The sequence below is a fragment of the Austrofundulus limnaeus genome, unplaced genomic scaffold (genome assembly GCF_001266775.1).
Source record: "Austrofundulus limnaeus strain Quisiro unplaced genomic scaffold, Austrofundulus_limnaeus-1.0 Scaffold3, whole genome shotgun sequence".
NCBI classification, from domain to species: Eukaryota; Metazoa; Chordata; class Actinopteri; order Cyprinodontiformes; family Rivulidae; genus Austrofundulus; species Austrofundulus limnaeus.
Window position 1 is genome coordinate 693713 of NW_013952405.1, and position 9927 is coordinate 703639.

The 9927-nt window shown below is 36.7% G+C and overlaps 1 protein-coding gene and 1 long non-coding RNA gene across 2 annotated transcripts in view; both read right to left on the reverse strand.

Annotated features, from left to right (window-relative positions):
• LOC106523022 (membrane-associated guanylate kinase, WW and PDZ domain-containing protein 1) overlaps window positions 1–9927 on the reverse strand; it is a gene marked incomplete at its 3' end in the record, with an annotated part of 74865 nt that overhangs the window by 6643 nt on the left and 58295 nt on the right.
• LOC106523029 (uncharacterized) lies at window positions 376–1683 on the reverse strand. Its single transcript, XR_001310845.1, has 3 exons — window positions 792–1683; window positions 616–697; window positions 376–510 (listed from the first exon to the last, which is right to left on the reverse strand). It is a non-coding gene; the product is annotated as an uncharacterized LOC106523029 (long non-coding RNA).

Genomic DNA, 9927 nt, shown 5'->3' on the forward strand with positions numbered 1-9927 from the left:
GGTATAGTATTTAAATATATGCCTGAGAAACACATAATATTGGCCCTTTAAAGCCATAAAGAAAGAAAGATATCCTTCCCTTTATCAACCTGTGACGGTTTCCAAGGTATCTCCTTTTATTTAATTTTTTTAGTTTACTTTTATTTTGTAGGGGTGCCAGCCAGGTATCCCTCCTGGCAATTTAGGATTTTAGAATTAACCTTGTATATATATATTTTTATACTACCCGACACACAAGGACCAGACACTMTATAATGCAGACCCTTAATGAATGACTACAGACAGATATATGTACATATACACACAATATTTCCTTTTTGTTTCCAAACCACAAAATCACTGAATAATAATAATAAAGAAAAAATCCACATGGAATTAGTTTTCAGGCTTGTATTATAAGTGAGAGAACAAAAAAAGTCCAATATTCTTCACAGTCGAGGGAGGAGAAAAAAAGAAGAAAAAAAAGAAGGGCACTCATTGACTTCCATACATGTCGCTCCACAGCAAGAGCTGGGAATAAAAAGAAAAAGAACGCATAAGGCCCTGTTTACATTTTACAATGCACATAATCACAACATTATTCACAACAACAAAAATAATAATAAATTGACTTACAGATGTTTGATGAAAAAAGAATCTCACAGAGGCAGGACCAGGATTCAGTTCAGTTAAGTCTCGTTATCTGGACCAGATAGATCTATGTAATTTTAAAGCAGATTTTGCTTCATTCAAAGTCGGCACAACAATATTTTTAGGTAAAATTTTAAGTTTGAATAATTCTTAAAACTTACGAGAGACTTGATTTCAATGATGTCACCGGCTTTCCGAACCTCCGTGTTAACACGTCAGCACAGCTGATACACAGAAGCGAACTTTTCTTTGTAGTTGAATATGGGGATCTCTAAACTACCCAACAAGGCAGAGGTGCTGAAAGCAAAATACGAGGGATGAAACAGCCTCGGATCAGCCCCAAATGGCTTTAATGTGGGAGTCTGACGGACTGACGGCGTCAGGTGTTACCATCCCCGGAGCTAGAGGAAGACTGCCATTCCACCTGTATGATAGAGAAACACCTTGGCTCTGATAACCAATGAGGTGAGTCTCTGAGAAGCACGGTGAAAACCAGGGCGTATCCCAAAATATGAGGGCAGGAGGGGCAGAGAGAGAAAGGAAACAGTGCAACCAGCAAAAAAAACGAGCGGGTTGTCACAAACCAAATCAGTTTTAGTACTGAATCAAAAGCAGTTCTGAAGTAGTTCTATCCTTAGATGTGAGGACATGTTTTAATTAAGGGGTGCTGTGACTAGGCCTAGGCCAAATACCGGTTTCACGGTATACCCCGATATGAAAAAGTCACAGTTTCAAAACCGCTAAAATTTTCCATCATGCCGGTCCTAAAGTATGAGCAATTTTTTTAAATATGTCATCAGAGAGAAAAGTGGAGGTCAAATCCCCCCAGTTCTTTCAATTGCAGAGTCACGACCCCTCCCCCCACACACCCTTGTAGCTGCCAGCTCTGCAGGTTGTATGATGGTTGTAGGAGGTGAGTTCCTGAACTATTTCCCCCGTCTATAAGAATAAACTCGGCTATATGAGTTACAAAAATGGACATCAAATGCTTGGAGGAAGAGGGCTGCTCTACATACAAAACATGCTTGTGCAGCAGCAGCCAGAGAAGGTAACATCTAACATGACAGCACGTCTGCAGGAGAAACACCTGAGTTTATACTACATTGACTTTGCGTGAATGTAAAGTTAATGTAAAGTAAATGTGTTACCTTTACTTATTTCAGTTTGACATAATTTTTTTAATTAAATCCATTATATCTTTTTTTGAGTGCAGTGGTCTTCCATTAATATTCAGTAACGTTTAGTGACAAAATATTTATTATCATTATTTTATCTTTTTAAAAGCATAAACTAAATATGCTGAGTCATGGAAAATACAACAAAACTCTATTGGGAAATTGTTTTGTGTTTGCTAAAATCGTGGAATAAACAATCTGTTGATTTTCAACAAACTGATCAAGTGACAACATCAGCATTTATCAATACCATTTATCAGCATCAATAAAGTCATGTAAAGGATTAAAGGATGAATAAATAACAAAAATTAATATTTTGCAAAAAGCACAAATTGAGCAGAAACAGCTATCAAATTTTTACAGAGTGCTTCAAAATACAGAAAGCAAATCTGAGCTAATACAAGCAGAGAGACGTTTAAAAAACAGCTGTAACGGTACAGTGCCAATAACAAAAGGTCTCCTTCAGTTGCTCATTGTTTAAATAAACCCTCGCACTTTGTCAAGTTATTTCAACATATAACAGAAAATTTGATGAGGAAATTCATTTTACTGATGACAATTTGTCAAATGTGGGAATTTCTCCTTATCTCGTATAAGCAGCTAAAGAGCAGAGAAGGCCTTGAAGCCTCTGGAGTACAACAGTAACACTGAGACCAAGCTCATTTTCTTCCTATCGAAGTGATAACTTTGTATCTAGCGAAACAACGAAAGGCCACAGTGAGACTCAGATGAACTGACTTTCACTGTCAGCCATCAATGACTTATATTCCTTCACTCTAAAAAACAGTGAATCTGTGCACGAAAAAACAAGGAATAAAAAAGGAAAACAAGATGAAAAAAACATTTTAACATCTATCCACCAAACCATACATTATCACTTTAATGAGTTCTAACATTTTTTGGATGCTTCTTGACAAAAAAATACAGATTTTAACAGTGAGCTCTGATTTATCTTTAAATTTACTTCACAAAGATATTTGTTGTGAAACGAATGCAAAGTGTTCTCCTAAATCGTCATGGATAAAAATGACTAAACTTAGTGTGTTACTCATAACAAGTAACAACTAAAAGATTTACAGACAGGTGGAAAAGAGTAAAGCTGCAGTGTTATATAATAATTATAGATTTGATGTTCTGTTAGTTACTTAGCACGTCACTGAACAATGTCTGAGATAGAGAGGCTTCATGTCAGACTTCAAGTCCTCGCTGGAGTTCTTTGAACAGCAACACAAACATCCTAATCTTCCTAAAGCCACCACAGAAACTCTGCTGACAAAGTTGGTCTCAAGTCAACCAAATGTTAAAAGCTCTGACAAAACACTGGTTTTACTCAGCCTGTTTACTGTACACAAGTTTTACATTTGCCAGTCATAATGTTACCATTGTTAAAACTACACAATTACCGAGAAGTTTGCTACCAATACACAGTTGTCAAGTTGGCAATTTTGTCGCAAGACTTGACAATTTCCTATGAGTTTTTTGTGCCTTTTTTTTAAATGAGCAATGACAAATCAAGTGACATTAAGTGAAAATATTCCCAGAGCTTCATGGCAGTAGTTACTTAAAAGAATGCTGGGTTTAGAATCACATATTGTCTTTAAATGATGAGAATATAATCAAGAGTTGGTCCTGGTCTGGATGCTGCAATGTTGGCAGATCTGCCATTGATTCCAACATTTTAAAGGCATAGTTCACTTGTTTGTGAAGTGATGCTCTGTTAAGAAGTGGCAGAAGTCTTTATCCCGTTTAATAAGAGGTCAAACGAGTGCCAGGTTTTAGGCTTTTAAAACAACTTTTTTTTTTCAAAAACAACACATCGGTGTTAAAAAGGGCCACATTCTATAATATTAAATCTTTACATTTAGTTTGTACTTTGTTTAGTTGGTCACTGTTTTCAAGAATCAGTATAATGCAGTATAAAGCAGGGCTATTCAAACGGCCAGACTTTGTTCACCTTCACCTGCCAATTGGTTCTTTAATCACTCAAAACCAGTTTCTCTATTTTAATTTTTTAGTAAAAGATAGACATATGTGGTGTCTACAGAAACATCACAATCTTGGCTATAAGCTTGTAAAACCATTTCTGTGAACACCCAAGACAGTTAAAACTACAAGCAGCTGAAAATAAAAATAAAAATCGGCAAGTCAGAACAGTCAAAATAATATTTGTATTAAATAGGAGACACAGTTTTTTTTGTTGTTGTTGTTTTAATAGTGCTTTAATTGCACTATTACATTGGGTTTTGTATGTTGTATTCATGATTAAATGCAGCAAAATAAACTAATTACCTAAGGTAACAGATCTTTGTAATATTTGATTTATTTACATAATGACTTTATTGATAGATGTTCGGCCCCTGAGCTGTTGGCCAGCAGTAACTGTGGCCCCCGGAGCAGTTTAGTTGGATAGTCTGGTATAGAGGTCTGATAATAATTTAAAAAAACTTTTCTATTACTCTGGCAAGTCATTTTTTAAAGAGCAGTTTGAATAAAAATGACACTTGTCCAAACACCCATTTGGCTAACCTAGTCAAAAACTTTTACCTCTTTCTTTGAGATATGACTGATGTTACAGTTGTTGAAGTACAAACTATTACTAACCTTTTGACAGAACACCACTTCAGAATTTATTTATTTTTATTTACCATTATTTAACCAGGCAGGTCCTGTTGAGATCTCAGATCTCTTTTTCAAGGGCAGCTTGGGCCTGAAGGCAACATATTGTGCATGTTTTTAGGGGTGGGGGGATACCGGAGTACCTAGAGAAAACCCACGCAAGCACGAGGAGAACGTGCAAACTCCACATAGAACGACCCCAGGTTCGAACCAGGGATCGAACCCAGGACCTTCTTGCTGTGAGGCGTCGGTGCTAACCACTGAGCCGTTGTGCCGCCGAATGACCACACTGCCCCTTTAAGATGAAATGCAGTTTTTCTCTTAACCAGTACGGACTGGAAAAAAATACTACCACTCATAACCGGAAGAGCACCAAAAGAAAAATCATACCAGAATGTATTTTTTATGCACTCATTTAAGGTTTCAATTCAACTTCTTAACAATGAAGTATTATTTAAAGTTTAGGTAACATTTGCAACAGGTGTACCGTCATCTTGGCTGTTCAGTCACATGGCTGTCCGTACAAATGAGTCTGCTTTTGAACTTTTCCCTGCTGCTTTCCCTGTTTAAAACACATGTAGCAAATAACCAGTGGTGGGCACCAGTCCGCTGAAGCGCAAATCTGCTAATTGCGGACCTAAATATTTTGTTTGCGCTTTAGCAGTCTTACTAACTTTTATAATTCATAAGCAGATTTGTGCTTTCTAAAATTAAAATGCAGTACCGCTAATAACTAATTATCTACCAGTCATCATTATCTTGAACAGCGGAAAGTATGGCTGTCAATGAATCACAACACAAATGATCTGTCCAACAGCACCCCTCCCAGATAAACCAGATGAACACATATTGTAGAAACGTATACTTCCTTGCTGACAGTTGCTCTCGGTCATGGTTCTCATTTCCCACAATGCTTTGTGTCTGCTTACATAGCAGGAAGGCAATGTTTAGTACTCCCTTTCCCAGCGAAAACAGTAAATGTTTGCAATTCATACTAAAATTTTGAATGTACTGATTTATTTTACATTACAATCGGAACTCCTTTTAAAAAAAAATTAAAAGCTGGAGCTCAATACGTGATGTAATTGGTCGAAGCAATCCGCCAACGAGTTAGACAGACATCTAGTGGTCAACTGGAGCAACTACATGGAAAACTTTCTTTTCCCGTCACAAATCAAATCCGTCATGTATACCCAGAATGCATCGCTTCAGTTTTCCAATAAAGTTTTAAAATTGCTTTACTGATGCTTCTTTAATGAAAAATCTACAACAAACAAAAGAAAAAGACAAAGAAGCAGGCAAACTAGCAATACTCAACAAGTTTTTAATTTTTACACCAGGAGCCAAAGTTCTGTTTCAGGAAATCACATCCCCAGCAATTGACGCTTGTAGGATTAAGCTGTACAAGGATTCATACACTGCTAAATGGCAGTGTTGTATATATATTGTACAACTGTTGCCAGCTAGTAAGTGTCAAATTGAACTTGTGCTTTAGAATTAGCTTCTGCTAATTTTTCTATGGCATAAGCATTTTTGAAGTCGTGGACCTAAATATTTTCGTAAGCGCTTTAGAAATTGCAGAGCTAATTTTTGGATTAGCGCTGCCCACCACTTCGTATATCATAAAGGTACAAAAATCAAGATATGCCTGTCCAGCTGAAATGACACAACAGTGATGTGAATTTTGACGTACAGTGCTGTTTGTTAGGTGAAGAATATAAACTGTAAACACTGCATAGAAAGAGAAGCTCAAAACAAGATAAATTTTGACGGGGGAATTTGGTCATATTAATTATCCTGTGAGAACAGAGCAGCAAAAACCAAACAGATGAAATTCAGTTGACAGAAAACTGTAAGAAACAGAGTATTGACATCATAGGGTAGATTTGCATCATTCAATAATGTTCAGCTGCTGTTTTTTTACACTCCTGCAGGACTGCTTTTCTACTAATAATTTCTGGGATCAATCACTTCATCAGACTTCCTGATTGACCAACACACTATTATGCACTTCTGGGATGTCATGGGTCAGATTAATATTTACTTTTACGAGAAAAAAACAATCAATATTGCTACACTCTAATTAAGCTAATCGACTTAGCTTAGCACAAAGACCAGAAGCCTGCTGGTTTTTACTCAAAGTTTGCATGTCTGCCTTCTGACATTTGTTTCATTTTTTATTGTCATTTATTTTTTTTTCCATAACAGTGGAATGAATAAAAATGGAACAATGGAACAAATAAAAAGGAAACCCACCTACAAACAGGAAGAAATATGTCAATTCTACAAAAAAATTATAAATCAGATGGATATTTAAACCAGAGATGTAAAAACCTATTTAGATGTGTTGCTGCTCTATTTTTAATATATTTCCCTTCGATTCTCTTCGCAGACTTTTAAGTAAAGTCAAACTACTTTCTCAAAGTCAGATTATTTTGTCATCATTCATTGTATTTCATCAGTATTTTGAACAAAGGCTGCACTGATGGAATCTTCACCTGAGAGCAAGTTCAGGACTCCTGTATTACTGCTAAAGAAAAGAAAGTCAATGAATCCTTTCTTTAAGGACATTTTTACTTTCAGCCAGCGCTCAGGTGGAAATGAGTAGAAACATTCTAGCCTGATGGTTGTTGAGATGTTTTGAAGTAACACATAAAAGGGGATTTAGCTTTTACACTCAATATGTAACAGGGCTGTTCAACTAAATTGCTCGGGTTGCCTGATAGGGATTGGAGAAGCACTACATATATAAAAGAATAAGGCTTCATAGGCAGGCCAGTTGTAAGTCACCCATGGGCTGGATGTAGCCAGTTAAATAGACCTGTTATACAATAAAGACTTACTATATATTTTACTGATCAGTTGTAAACACTTGCTGTAAGTTATCACTGTGTATCATTATCAACTACTAATTAACTAATAAAATGTGAGCCTGAACAAAGTGCTTCAACTGGCTGAACACCAAAATCCAAACAACTCACTCACTGTTACAATGTAAGCATTTCAACATGATTGTGTTTTTAACACTTTATCCATATTTTAACATGCTAAAAACTAAGATATTTCAATAACGTGGAAGAAAACTAAAAGACACAGAGTTGATGAAAATCAAAATAATAAACCGTGAGCTCACATTTAATATAGATGAATCTAGATCATGATTATCTGAATGGATGTGTGTGAATGCTGCATGTCGAACTCTGCACTGTGCCCTGTTTTGTCATTCAATCTGTATGGAAAAAGCGTTGATTCAAGTCATCAATGTTTGGTGCAGAGCAGGTGTGAAAAGGATAGCAAAATAAGCTGAAAAGTCAAGTCCAAGCATTCCTTGATGGAATATATATCGCCCACCATACAACATACTAGAGTTTTAAACTGAGGCCATCTTAAGTTGAAAATAATATACACTGTATTAGTTTTGACTGAAACTTGAAAATAAACATATATGTCGTGAGATGTCACACTCAGAGTGTGTGTTGTTAATCACTTTCAATTACTGTCAACAAATTTTAGCTCAATGTCAAATTGATTAAGTTGGGATTATTTATGTGTTGGCTAACATGGACTGGCTGTGGTGCTCAAATTGGATTAACTCCAAAAGTTATTCACTTGCAGATGTACACCCAGTACTTACTTTCTGAAAACATTTGACAAACTTTCCTAACAGACACATGGATACACATACACAGACATACAAACAATTTCAAGAAATTCACCACAGTCAAAAACTGAGTTAAAATTTGCAACATAAGTGAACCCTTACATGCATGGGAGCAAAATATGTTTCTTGTGGGCCAGACAAAGAAAGACGTAACGACTCTTCAGAGAGGGGGAGTGAGATTTTGCTGCAAACAGTTTGAATTTAGATTGCAACTCATGCAATTTAAAGCTAACTTTCCACTTTTCAGTTTTAAACTGACAAATATCCCTGAAAACATGGTGTTTTGTTCTGTTTGCATATGTATATTTTGATCTGACATGTCCTGCATGGATGACTGAAAATCAGAGCCTGAATAAAATGATCTCTAAAATGATATTAAAGGTGGTGTTTCTTGGTGTTTTCTGTTTATTTTAATATGACTGAGAATGTTTTTACCTTTCCTTTAATAAGAGGCATATTTAACAAATTCATAGATTTATAGCAGGCAAACTGTTTTTGAAGTGTGCTGAGGTGTACACCACTAAACAGATGCTTCTTTTACTTCATCAGGTTTAAAAACTTAACACACCAACATCACCACAGGGGGACATTCAGGGCTGTTGTGACAGGGAGCATCTGCCAAATGGTGGAACAACACAAAGAGGAGATGGAGAGAGTGAAAGAGGATGAAGGTTGTACGGACATATGACACACACACAACGGTTAAAACAATCACATAATGGGCATGTGAAATCCCTTGCACAACAAGGAGATCTGACTTTCTCCCTCATTCTCACTTCTCAGCGGAAAACACCAATGACACCAACAAGAGGCCAAACATAGAAGTTCTGTTGTACAGGGTGAGTTGAACGTCACAGGACACCACTTTATTTCAGGAAGAAAAGAGAAAACAAATATCTGAATATCCTGATGCATCTCAGTATTCAAATATCTGAATACTCCAGCTAGTAGGGGGACTATCTTTTACGCTATGTCCAGAACATGGCTGCCATCTTGAAAGCTGACAAATTGGATAAAGCCAGGGCAAGTATTTCCAAAGCTAGGCCCACTCACTCATTACTTGCTGGGGTACTCAGACATGCCATTTTCCCTCTTCTTTCTGAAATAAAAGGATGTCCTGTGTCTTTTGACTCACCCTATATTTCAGCTCTTCATCTACACAACAAGGATATAATTATATGACATCAAAACTTTTAAAATCCAAGTCTCAGAGTGGAAGTTTTTCTAAACTCCCTGCACCATTTCACAGAAAACCAAAATTTACCTAGAAGCAGGAAGTGTGCGCACATGTGCACTTCGGTGGAAGTCAGTGAGTCAACAACAGTAGCCATATCGGATAGCAGAGTGCTGTTAGTGCTGCTCACTCTTTTCAATTTATTAAACCTTCTTAAACAAGAATTATATGTGTTACATCATCTCCTCTATCAGCAAAGATTTCTTTGTCATTTGTGTTTTCATCATTTTGGATGTAACTGCCTAAAGTGTCTGCACGCATGCACGTGTTCAAATACAAAAATTACATCACCAGCCAGTAACCTGGCATTGCAACTGCAGCAGGTTCCAAGTCTTATGTGTTCTCTTCTAAACAGTGATTGCAATCACAACATTACTGTGTAATGTTTTTAAAATCAACATCGGAAAATTGATAACGTTTCCAGCAGTTTGCTCATGTGTAACCTGGGCCTGAGCTCTCTCACATCTCCACCATGCCGCTTTATCATTATAGCTTTTGTTTTTGACATAGAAGAAGCTGAGCAAAAACAAGTTTGCATGTGTTTGCATGTGTGCGTGCGTGCGTGTGTGTGTGTGTGTGTGTGTGTGTGTGTGTGTGTGTGTGTGTGTGTG